At 39.8% G+C, this 12,648-nt stretch overlaps 1 protein-coding gene across 2 annotated transcripts in view; it reads left to right on the forward strand.

The window, feature by feature from the left end:
• The first annotated feature begins 2,728 nt into the window (after positions 1-2,728).
• Positions 2,729-12,648, forward strand: part of MTFR1 (mitochondrial fission regulator 1) — a 68,768-nt gene continuing 58,848 nt past the window's right edge. For both annotated transcript variants that reach the window (XM_068525391.1, XM_068525392.1), the window contains exon 1: positions 2,729-2,898. The gene's annotated coding sequence lies outside the window, so the exon portion shown is untranslated. The remainder of the gene's footprint in view (positions 2,899-12,648) is intronic.

The following is a 12,648-nucleotide window of genomic DNA, read 5'->3' on the forward strand; positions in this document are numbered from 1 at the left end:
GTAGTTCAAAAAAAAAATGATGATCAAAAAGCAAAAAAGGAGGGACTTCCCTGGCGGTCCAGTGATTAAGACTCCGCGCTCCCAATGCAGGAGCAGTTTGATTCCTGGTCGGGGAACTAAGATCCCACATGACGCACAGCGCAGCAATAAATAAATAAATTAATTAAATTAAATTAAAAAAAGCAAAAACGACACATGAGCCAACCTAAGAGAGCTTCCAATGGTCAAGCTAGAACAATTTGGGCAACAAAATAAAAATCATATATAGAATATAAAATGAAGTATAAAATAAATATACATGCATATTTATAAATAAATTATTGAATACAAATAAATAAATGGGGGGTGGGGAGAGAGACGAATCTTCTTTACAGAAGAATTCCAAATAATTTGTATAGATATTCTACTCCAGGGAGTGAAGCTTAATCTCTTACTCTCCTTCAGTGTGGGCTGGATTTAATGACTTGCTTCCAGAGACTATGGAAAGAGGGGAAAAATGCCACTTTACAGTGGAGAAACTAGCAAACACTACCATGGTCCAGGTGATCGGGGTTAACATCAGCAGTAATTAAGTCGTCATGTACCCCTGATATGATGTGCTGAGAAGGGAATTCCACCCATACGGTATTTTCCCCAAAATTTATAATCCCAGTCTAATCATGAGAAAAAACATCCGACAAATTCAAATTGAGGAACACTATACAAAATACCTGACCAGACTCCTCAAGACTGTCGTGGTCACATCAAGGTTATGAAAAACAAGGAAAGACTGAGAAACTCTGACAGACCAGAGCAGTCTAAAAAGACATGATGACTAAATGCAATGTGGCACCTTGGATTGAATTCTGGAACAGAAAAAGAATTAGTAAAAACGGAGTTAAGTCTGGAATTTGTACCAGTGTTGGCTCTTTAGTTTTATAAATGTATTATGATAATGTAAGACGTTAGCATTAGGGGAAACTGGGTGAGGAGTACACAGGAACTTTTTGTACTATCTTTGCAAACTTTTCTGTAAATCTAAAGTTATTCCAAAATAAAGTTGATTTAAAACAAAAAGTAAAGCATCCTACTTATAATTTTAAAAGTGTGATGACTGGAAGATTTCCCCCTAGGTTAGCTTCTGGCTGAGCACATTTCAAACTCTTTCTCTTCCACCAGCTAAATACTTCTAGTGCTAGGTGCCACGGGACACATCCATTTGTGAGACGGGATAAAGCACGGCTAGGAGTATTCCTGGAAGCCATTCCAACACCGGGAGAGTCAGCAATAACTTAGGGAAGTGGCTCAAATTCATCTCAACTCTTTTTCCCTCACCCAGGTTCCCCAAATGCCCACGGCCACTCCAGGGTACCTAGGATGAAGGGAAATGTGAAGGAAAGGAAATTGGAACGGAAAAAAGCCTAACCAATCCCCGTTGAGGAGAGCTTTAAGACATCTTCCTTTGAAAAAGAGTCGAAAGCTACATGTGATAAGGTGAAATCGGTGCTAGGGGCCCACCTTGGGTCTTGGAAAGACCTGTTGCAGGTCATGGGGCCCGGGCAGAAGCTTCATTAGCTTAGCATAGCTCCACCCTGGAAAGATCTCAGGAGAAACAGGTGAACTTCGTCAGAAATGCCGCCAGGCTTTGCCCCGCCCCTTTAGCTCAGGAGATGCTGCTCTTTCATCCCAGCCCAAGCATTAACTCCCTCCGGACGTGCTGAGAACCCGGGGCAGGCTTAGGCAGGTCTCCCAGGCCCCTCCATTATAACATTTGGTTATATAAGTTGTTTGTTGTTAGCCTGTAGGCTCACTGAGGGCGTGGTTCAAAGCTTTTTAAAATCTTTGTACTGTCGTAGTGGGCCCCAACAAGCCCTTGTTGAGTAAATGAATTAATGCTCTTGCTGAAGGAGGGAAGCCCTCGCCAGGGAGAGACTGCGGGTCCCAGGATAAGAACATCGGCGCTCCGCTGTCTGCAGACTGACCTCTGGGATCAATTACAATGGGAGGGTAAGAGATGCAGCTAATCAAGCCAATCAGCAACAGCCCCTTGAAAGGCCATACATAAATAGGTTTCTCATTCTGCCTGTGAATCTTTTATCAGTACTACACACGTTACCATGCTTACGATATTGTTAGCTATAAATGTAATGATGATATTTTCATGACAGAATGATTTGCAATCCAGAGTGTCCTAGGATATTCAGCTATTAAAAACCATGTGTCGCGATGGATCAGACTAAACAGATGCTGGAACTGAAGACTCAGTAAAGTAAAATCCTCATCCATCAGGCACTTTGTACAACCCCACACCCTCACTCTCCCTAAAGACAAACACACCGGGGATACGAAGTCTGTAAAAGGCAGCAGAAGATAAGCCGGGTGAGCACAAGTCCCTACAGCGTGGGATGAAAGAGCTCCACACTGGTTAGCTTAACAAGGGCTTAAGATTCACAGCTTCTTTCATGGTAATGCACACTTGCGGCTACATTCATCATGTGGTTCTCCCTACACGCCTAGAGCTTGAGGTTTACAAGGCACTTCCCAGGGCAGGGAAGTGAAGACGGAAAGCGAGGTCAACCAGCAAGCGCACGCCCCCGCCAAGCCCCGCGCGTGCGCACACTGCGAAAGGCCGCGCCAGGCGCTTCCGGCGGTCATCTGGCTTTCCGCTCCCGCTCTCAGTGCCCGCCTCAGGGCCGGAGGAAACCGCTGATTGGTCAGCCTGGCCCGGGCTTGGGGCGGAGATCGGGTGATTGGCAGCAACGCCGCGAGTCAGCCAAGCTGGAAGCCGGAGTTGCTGCAAGGGGTTCCTGGCTGCCGCGCGGTCGAAGTAAAGTGGGGCTAGCGACTCTGGAAAGCGGTTGGCGTGGGGTTGAGGAGGCGTCCCCGGGCCAGACGGCGGTGGGAAACCCTGGTGACAAGGTAGGCGCTGAGGGAGCCGGGCTCGGGCTTGCGGGGAGGCCGGTGGGCTCCGCGGGCCGGTTGGGTGTCTGCGCCGCGGCTGGAGGGAGGCGGAGAGGCTCTGGGGCAGCCGGGGTGGCTGAGGACCCGGGTGGGGCTGGAGCTTTGGCGGAGCAGAGGGAATTTGGCCGACTTGCCCCGAAGGCTGGCATTCACCGCCCCCCTCCCCCCGCCCCCGGGCTTCGGTCGGTCGTCCGGAGCCCGCAGTTGGCCCGCCGGCCGTCTGGGAGGCCCTTGGCTGCGGTTCCCGTGGGTGTTGCTCTTTCCCGGGACCGGCGGCCGGACTTGGCGGGCGCATCTCCCGGCCAGGCCTCGGGGATTCGGAGGGAGGAGCACGCCTCCTGGGCGGCCGGGGAGGGTTAACCAGCCTCCGCTGGCCGGCGTTACTGTTTCACTTTCCGCCGCGCAGGACTTTCCCAGTGTCTTACGGACCAGGACCAGGATTTGCATTAAGCCCCAAGGGGGGAAAAAATATCGACCTTTGGACATTTAAAAACACATTTTATTATGGAAATCTGCAAATTCTACAGAGGTCGAGAGAATAGTGTAAAGAACTCGGTGTACCCATCACTCAATATCACCAATTCAACAAGTATCATTAAATGGCCAGGCTTGCTCCCTCTCCCCGGGTTATTTTGAAGTGTATCCCAGACATATCTTTTCACCTCTTTTACGTATTTCTCATGATCAGTAATCATACTTCTTTTCCAGTCATTTGCTTTCTAGAGAGGTTGAGTAAAATGAGGCACACTTGAAGGCGTAGACAGCGTTAATTTAGTTTGCGCTGCAAGCATGTGGGCAGTTCTCTGACGGTGCGGTTTCATTACCTGCTGCTCAGCTTTTCAGAATCAGTGAAAACAAAGGTGCCAAATAATCTAGTTTTGTCTGTAGCTTTACTGCTTTTGAGTAGCATTATGTATTGATTATTTGTTAAAATCTTTTTTGTATTGATAATTTATATTTACCGAGTTTTTGATATGTATGAAGCACTGTGAAATTGTTTCCACCTATTCATTTAACTTTTACAACAGCTGTGTGAAGTAGGTATTATCCCATTTTACAGGTGAGGGGAAAAGAGGCTTAGAGAGGTTAAGCAATTTGCCTGCGATCACACTGATGTAAGTGGCAGGGGGCTGTAATTTAGGATGCTGACCCTGGTCACTGCAAAGTTCTTGCTCTTTTAACCATAATTGAATGTCCTAAGAATTGTGGAGTAAATTAACTGCTGTGGGAAATTCTGTTGAGCTACAAATCCATAATGGGGGGAGGAAAAAAAAAAAAACCTTGGGTATTTATGCGTACAGTAGTAAGATAGGTATTTTTGTTTCTTTGAAACAATAAAAGGTTAATACAATTGAATTTAAAGTTATGAGCAAAGTATATAAGTGTAGTTCAGTAAATAGAATTTAAAACATTTATAGACTATGTCCAGTTAAAGAGGAAGGGAAAAGGGAAAAAATTATGTATCGATGAATAATCTCTACCTCTTTCGGCACTTAGCATATACTGGCAATGTATACTGGATACTTTAATCTGTATCCCTCATCTTTTCTATCTTATATTACTTCTTAGAGAGCATCTTCATCTTCAAGTAGTTTTAGAGGAGTAAGGACTAGAAAGAGACAGCTGGGCTTGTTTGGAGGGCAGCAGAGAAGACCTGTTAAACTGGAGTTTAGGATTCCTACTGTAGGGGAGTAGTTCAGAAGTCTAGAAGTAAGGTTAGACTCACGCATGGAGGAACTTGAGTGCCAAGTTTAAGGAGTTTGAATTTGAGCAAAGAAGTGACATGATCACAGTCTCATAAGAAGATAGTGAGCTGGCTCTGTCAAAAATGGCTTCACCTGAGATGTGAAGCAATTAGTGAATTAACCTGGTGGAAATAGAAGTTGGTAACTGGTGAATGTATGGATATAAGGAAAGGAGTGGAGAAAAAAGAAATACTCTGAAGCAGAGGAAGAGGGACTTCGCTGGCGGTCCAGTGGTTTAGACTCTGCACTCCCAATGCAGGGTACAGGGTTTCCATCCCTGATCGGGGAACTAAGATCCCACATGCCGCGTGGTGCAGATAAATTAAAAAAAAAAAAAAAAAAAGAGAGGGGAAGAGACAGCGTGGTACAGTGGTGCAGCAGGTTCTGAAGTGCTGATAAACTTCAGTTTCTACCCCTTTGTTTTCTTGGGCAGTCATGGTGATGAGTGTTATTACTATATAGCTGCTTTTTGAAATGTTAACTACTCAGCTGTTCATCTGTTCTTTTATGTTTATTTACTGTTGATACAACTTACACAAATTAGATAAACAAAAAGTGATACTGTAATCTCACCATGTAATGATACAGAAGTGCATAAATATAAAGAAGAAAAGGTAGAGAATTCCATCACCAAGCCTCAGACACAAGCAATGTTAAGATTTGGTATCTTTTCAAATCTTTTCTTCTGTGTACATGTGTACATAAAATATCTATTTCACCACTATTTCTATGCTTTGTTTTATTTTTTAAAAACAGAATCACATATGTGTTAGTCATTTAGATTTTTATCATGAAATCCTTTCATGTATAGCTTTTTGTTTTAATGGCCATAAACTTAGCATGGGTATGTTGAATTTAACTATTTCCTTATTGATGGACATTTAGTTTGCCTCTAGAGTTTCTCTTTTACAACTAATACTTCAGTAACTACCCTTACTAGCTTTTAAAAACTAAACATCTTTCTTGAAACTAACACAACATTGTAAATTAACTGTACTTCAATTAAAAAAAAAAAGTATTGTTAAAACTTGAAAAAAAGTAAACACCTTTACTTATGAAGGTATAATTTACTGAATTTTTCCATGAGGGAATTTTTTATACACATAATATGTAGGGGACAGTAATTATTACACAACTTATAAAAATCACGTTTATAGTGAATTTTCATCAATTTGCTTGGCCCACGGAAGCACTTTTAGTTAGTGAAAAATATTATTGACTTCCAAGTAGTGTGAGTGTTTTTTTCTACTGATGTCCAGGACCACTTAAGATATTTGAGCAGTCTTTTCGAAAGATTGTTTTAAAATTGATGCCAGAATACTTAATTCATTTGCATGGGAATACTTAAAATAACACTTTAAGGAAATTCCTATCTCATTCACAGGAGGGTTAAATGTCAGAGATCCTCACATGAAAATGGCACATCTTTAGTTCAAATGGAAATATAAAGCTACCTCTAACCTCTTTTATAGCATACGGAGAGAAAGTTAACTTCTAAAAATGTTACAGAAAATGTCCTTTAGAAGTTTAGTTTCATATCTATAGCCCATTAACTTGAAAGAATTTTCATCGTTTTAATTAGATTATGTTCTTAGGTTTCTTATCTAAACAGAGTTTTTTTTTGTTGTTTTTGAGAGAGGTAGTACAGGTCATGAGATTTATTCATTTGTGGACTGAAAAAAGTTAAAACTTATTATATGTCAGACTCTGTGCTAGGTACTGGGAATGTAGCAGTGTACTTAATTTGCATGAATAGTATGGAATATTAATTCAGAATATTGCCAGTAAATTGTACCCATAGGTTGAGTACTATGTCATTGTTTTATAGTGTGGTAAGTGTTCTGACTTAAAGTCTCAGCCCAGACTGACTTGAAGTATAGCAGTGGTCACTAGACTTGAATTTCAAGTTTAATTTCCAGAAAGTAGGGTAGGGCTTTGACAACTTTTTATTATAAGTAAGCATTACAATAAAAAAATCAAAAGTAACATTCATCTACTGTCCCCACATCCTAAAAGAAAAAACATTTTCATACCAAAAACGTGAGAAGGACATATTCTCAAAATAAAGGACAGTAACTTTAAATTGAATACGTTTTTGTTTTTGTTTTTTACTTCATGGTCCTTATTTTTCTTTTGCATCATTGTTTGCAGCCAGAATGTAGACTGTCGTTTGGGATGCACTAATATGGTTTACCTGATCTCTTAGTTTTCTGAGAACAGGAAACCTTATTCCAATAATTTAGCCAACCAAATAACTAAGAATGTTCTATTAATCTTTTTAGACTCCTCCGACCCCAGAATGAAATGGTCACACTCTTCTGTTATATTGTTAAGATAATTAAATGACCATTTCCTTGAATAGTTCCAAAAGACCTTATAAAAATAAGCCTCACGTACTGTTGTAGCTTTTAAAGTTTTTGGAATTTTAAGTTTAATGACAACTTTGGTATCACTGCTAATAGGTTTATTGTGAAACTATTGCTAATAACTTTTTTTATTATAAGTATCTCAAAAACATACACTGCATTAGTTGAAACAATATTATGTTGTATTATCTTTGATTTGACTGCTATACACTTTAATTGGTCTACTTGCACACACATAGTTTCATAATATTTGTGGCGGGAAAAGAAAGTCTGTTTTCACAGTTTACCTGTTTCTCCTTTACTCTTGGTTTTCTCTTCTCCTGCCTTGCCAGCTACCCCACCACGATATTTCTATATGTCTGGTCTACGCTAGAGTAGACTCGACTATAAGCCTATACCGTCATCATATAATCCTAGAAGTTAAATTTTACAAACACACACACATATACATACATAAAGAACCTAGAAAACAAAGTGCAGCCTGATTCTTAGCTATCTTTTTTAAACCTTTTTTCTTGTGAGATATAACACACAAAGTGTAACGCAGAAAGATGCACAGACATAAATATACAGCTCAGTAAATGATCACAAAGCAAATATCCATGCAGAGACCACCCACTTTAAGAAATAGAAAGTTGTCTGCCCTCCAGAGAGCTCCTTTGTACTCCCTTCCAACTCTTAACCCACCCCATCCAAAGGTAACCACCATTGTAACTTCTTACACTACAGGTTTGTTTTGCCTTTTGTGATTTTCTTCATGCCTTTAAGATCTATAGTGATGTCCCCTTTTTCATTCCTGATACTGGCAAAGTGCCTTTTCTCTCTCTCCGCAGTAAATCTCATTAGAGGTCAATTCTTTTTATTAGTCTTTTCAAAGAACCAGCTCTTGGCCTGGTTATACTTCTCTGCCTTAATAGTTCTCTGATGCTTTCAAATAGTTGATTTTAAAAATTTTGTCCCCTAGTTTACTTGTCCTCAGTGAGAGGAGGGTTTGTCTGAAATTACCTAGTTCACCTATAAATAGAAGTAAAAGTCCTCTTAAGATATCTGTTTGAAATTGAGACAGTATAGAAAAGGCACTGGCTTGGGGCTTAGATGCCTTTCATTTAATATTCACATATTAACTGAGCAACTGTTATATCCTATATGTTGTGCTACATGCTGGGGTCACTGTGATGAATAAGATAGTCTTTGCACTTACGGTGATTGAAGTGCAGTGGAGGAGGTAAGCAGTTTAGGTACATTGTTTTAGTACACTATGTAAGAGAATACATACAGGAGGGCCCTAATCCTGGTTGCTCAGGAAAACCCTCTTTATGACCAAATCATAAAGGACCTACTTTGGTATTGAGAATGGATAGAAAGGGATAGCAAAATCAGGGGAGAGGGTGGTGTAAATAGTCTAGGTAATAGATTTTTACAATAGTATAGACTTCGAAGAGCAGTAAGGGCAATGGAAATGGAATCTGATGTATTTAGGAGGGAAAATAGAACTTGATTGTAGAAAATGAAAGAGAAAGAAGGAATAACTGACTAGATGTGCCATTTTCTGAGGCAGGGAACATATATGCAACAGATTTAGGAGGAAAGTTAAGGAGCTCAGTTTCAGATTTCTTTGGTTTAAAAGAAGATGGGAGAAACCATAAGATAGCATGTGATTGAATTTAACAGGGGAGAGGAAAGAGAATCCATGTAATACAGGGTGGAGCTGATGTAATGAGACCTGTGGGTTGGGGGTGGGGGGGTATAATCCTGAGCACTTAGTTGGAAGGAGGGACAGGAGAGAATGGGGGACAGACTTAGAGAGACAGAATAGGTGTGTTTGCAGAGATGCTGTGTGTATGGCATGTGGCGTGGCAGGATGTTGAGGGATTTTCTGTCAGAAGACTTCTCTATTACTTAAAGTAGTAAGCTGGGTCATCTGCCGAGAAATGATGGAGCAAGGGTTAGAGAGATTTGGGTAGCATGGAGAATGCTTGAAATAGCTGCTCTGGAGAATGGAAGAGTGGGAAGAGCAGAAAATAAGATTTTCCTGAATGCTAGGCAGCAGTGAAGGCCCAGTTGAGACCAGAGGTAGTACATTTGTAGCAACATCAAAATGTGAGATATAGTCATTTTTCTACAGCCCAATTGTAGGAAGTGTAGGCTTGTGGACTCATCAAGTTCTGGCTTGTAGAATAAACAAAACAGCAGAAAAAGGAGTTGAAAATACTAACAAAGCAGTGGTTCAAGTGATTTGGGGCTTCATGAGGTAGAAGAAAGTGAAAGTGGGAAGGGATTGATTAGGTCGTCGGAAAGTGCAGGGGAGGAGACTGAAGGTCTCAGTATGGTCCAAGGAGTGTCTGAGTGAAAGCTGCAAGGTGAGATATTTGGTTTTTGTAACTTTGATTTTTTTTTTTTTTTTTTTGGCTGCGCCAGGTCTTAGTTGCGGCATGTGGGCTTCTTAGTTGTGGCGGCATGCGGACTGTCAGTTGCAGCATGCATGCGGGATCTAGTTCCCCTACCCGAGATCGGACCCGGGATCGAACCCGGGCCCCCAGCATTGGGAGTGTGGAGTCTTACCCAGTTGACCACCAGGGAAGTCCCTAGATTTTTTTTTTTTTTTTTTTTTAATTAATTAATTTATGGCTGTGTTGGGTCTTCATTCCTGTGCGAGGGCCCTCTCCAGCCGCGGCAAGCGGGGGCCACTCTTCATCGCGGTGCGCGGGCCTCTCACTATGGCGGCCTCTCTTGTTGCGGAGCACAGGCTCCAGATGCGCAGGCTCAGCAGTTGTGGCTCACGGGCCCAGTTGCCCCGCGGCATGTGGGATCCTCCCAGACCGGGGCTCAAACCCATGTCTCCTGCATTGGCAGGCAGATTCTCAACCACTGCGCCACCAGGGAAGCCCCTAGATTTTGTTTTTAAATGAAAATTAAAACATGTATTTTTGTAGCATTGTCTAAACAGTACAAACCATACAAAGAAAAATTTACTTCTACCCACTCTGGCCAGTTTTAAGAGTTTGATGTATATCTTTTCATAAATGAAAAGGTCGAAGATTTTTTTTTTGTTTTACAGAAATGAAATCATACTTAGTATATTACTCTTCCTGTATCATATATATACCATCAAGTCATTACATAGACTGTAAGTCACTTTTAATAGATGCATAAAGTTTGTAATATGCATATACAGTAATTTATTTAACAGGTGTTTTATTGGTGAACATTTAAAGTTGATCCTAGTTTTGTGAGTAGAAAAAGCACTGCAGAAAATATCTTTATATATATTCTTTATGTATAATGCTTTCATTTCTGCAAAAGAAATTCCTCAAAGTTGCATAACTTGGTCAAAGGCTCTGTGTGTTTTTAAAACTTTTATTTGAAGCATAACTTACATTAAGAAGAGTATCTTGGTAAGCTTTCACAGAGTAAACACGTGCAAGTACCTGTCTATGTCAAGAAATAGAACACTGCAGCATCCTCAGAAATCCCTCTCAGGCCTCCTACCAGTGACCACCTCTGTCTCCAACAATTCAAAACCAAACAAAACAAAAAAAACTAAGTTTAAATTTTAAAAAGAATTCATAATCTATGATGAGATCGCTTTCACTTTTACCTGTTTTAGATCTTTATGTAAATAGACTCAAACAGTGCTCTGTTGGATGCATCATCTCTGTGAATATTATGATCACCTAGCACCAGCAAGAATATATGTTTATTGGTGTACTAGTGCTCATGAGGCCGAAGTGCAGAATTCCTTTTAGGAAAGGACTTGGAGTAGAGAAGAAGACTCGGTTGAAGTCATAGCTGAGCGATAGGGAATGATTCAAGTGTCCTTAAGTCAACCCTAATGAGGGACAGAGGGTGGTAAAGCAGTGCTTCCTAAGGAGAGCTTTTTTTTTTTTTTTTTAAATGAAGGTATAATTTACATACAGCAAAATTCACTCCTTTTGGCAGGCATTTCTTTGGGCACAGTCATGTAACCACCACCACAATCAAGATGTAGACTACTTCCATTTTTCCAAAACCTCCCTTATGCTTTGCTGTAGTTAATAACCCTGGTGACCACTGCTCTGTTTTGTTGTCACTTTAGTTTTGCCTTTGAGGGAGGGTTTTTCAAAGAGCTTAGAGCAGTAATTGACTGGAAACAGCCTTGATACAAAGTGGGAGAGAATAAGCAAGCACAGGACCCTTTGAGAAGGCTTTGAAGCAGCATTTTAAAGGGACAGCCAAATTTCAGTTCAGCGAGGGAGGGGATGCTTACCTTCAAACAGGGTTCCAGAGAGCACAGTGGAGAAGTTTGGAGGAAAGGGTAACTTAGCAGGCCACCGACTATGTGACCTCTCCTCTGTGTTTTCTGTTTATCAGTAACAAGAACCATTACCCTTATTGAAATTCCCGTTTTTGTTTTGTTTTTTTTTTTTTTGGTGACAATACCTCTCTTTTTTCTATTACGTCTTTGATCATTTTTTTTCCCAGCGACTCTTGTTTTCTCTGCTTGATGCACAAGTATTTCTTGAGGCTTCTATTCTGGCTTCATTTCTTACTCTGTACGAGTTAGCCCATTCGTCTTAGGTTGCATCTCCTTTTTCTAAGCCAGTGCTTCCTAATCTTTATCTCTAGCGCAGACTCCTTCCTGGCAAGAATAATTTTTAAAAATAGTTTAAAAAAAACTATTCACTTAAAAAACGAGCGAAAGGGACTTCCCTGGTGGTCCACTGGTTAAGACTTCGCCTTCCAATGCAGGGGATGCGGTTTCCATCCCTGCAATGCAGGGGATGCGGTTTCCATCCCTGCTCGGGTAGCTAAGATCCCACATGCCTCAAGGCCAAAAAACCAAAACAAAACAGAAGCGGTATTGTAACAAATTCATTCAAGACTTTAAAACTGGTCCACATCAAAAGAAATCTTAAAAAAAAAAAAACAAAAACAAAAAACGAGCGAAAGACACTTCTTAATTGAAGGTATCAAAATATCCCCAAAACCTGTGGAGAAGCTACTAAAATTGCTAAAATTAAAAAGACTGACAATACCAAGTATTGACTGTTGACAATACCAAGGATTATAGACCAACTAGAGCTCTTGTATATACCTGCTTATGGGAGTGTAATTGGTGCAACCACTTCAGAAAAATATTAGTTTCTGCAGATTTTTAGAAGATTTATATATCTAATAGATATAATATATATAGATATATAATCTATATATATAATGTTTATATATAAACATAAACATTAAAAAATTTATATAAAAGTATTATATAAAATATATTATATAATATATATTAGATATTATATATTAGGTATATAATATATTAGATATATAATATATAGTCTACTGGGTGCCTTTCCATATATAATATGTTATATATTGTATATAACACACTATGTATATATATATACTATATATATTGTATATATGTGTAATATATACAATATATATGTATATATACATATAGTATATATGTATATATGTAATATATGTAATAAATATGTAATATGTGTGTAATATGTAATATATAATATATGTATAATATATTGTATATATATGTATAATATATAATATATATTATCTATTATAATATATATTAATTAGTATATATAACATGTAATATA

The sequence above is a fragment of the Eschrichtius robustus genome, chromosome 17 (assembly GCF_028021215.1).
Source record: "Eschrichtius robustus isolate mEscRob2 chromosome 17, mEscRob2.pri, whole genome shotgun sequence".
NCBI lineage: Eukaryota > Metazoa > Chordata > Mammalia > Artiodactyla > Eschrichtiidae > Eschrichtius > Eschrichtius robustus.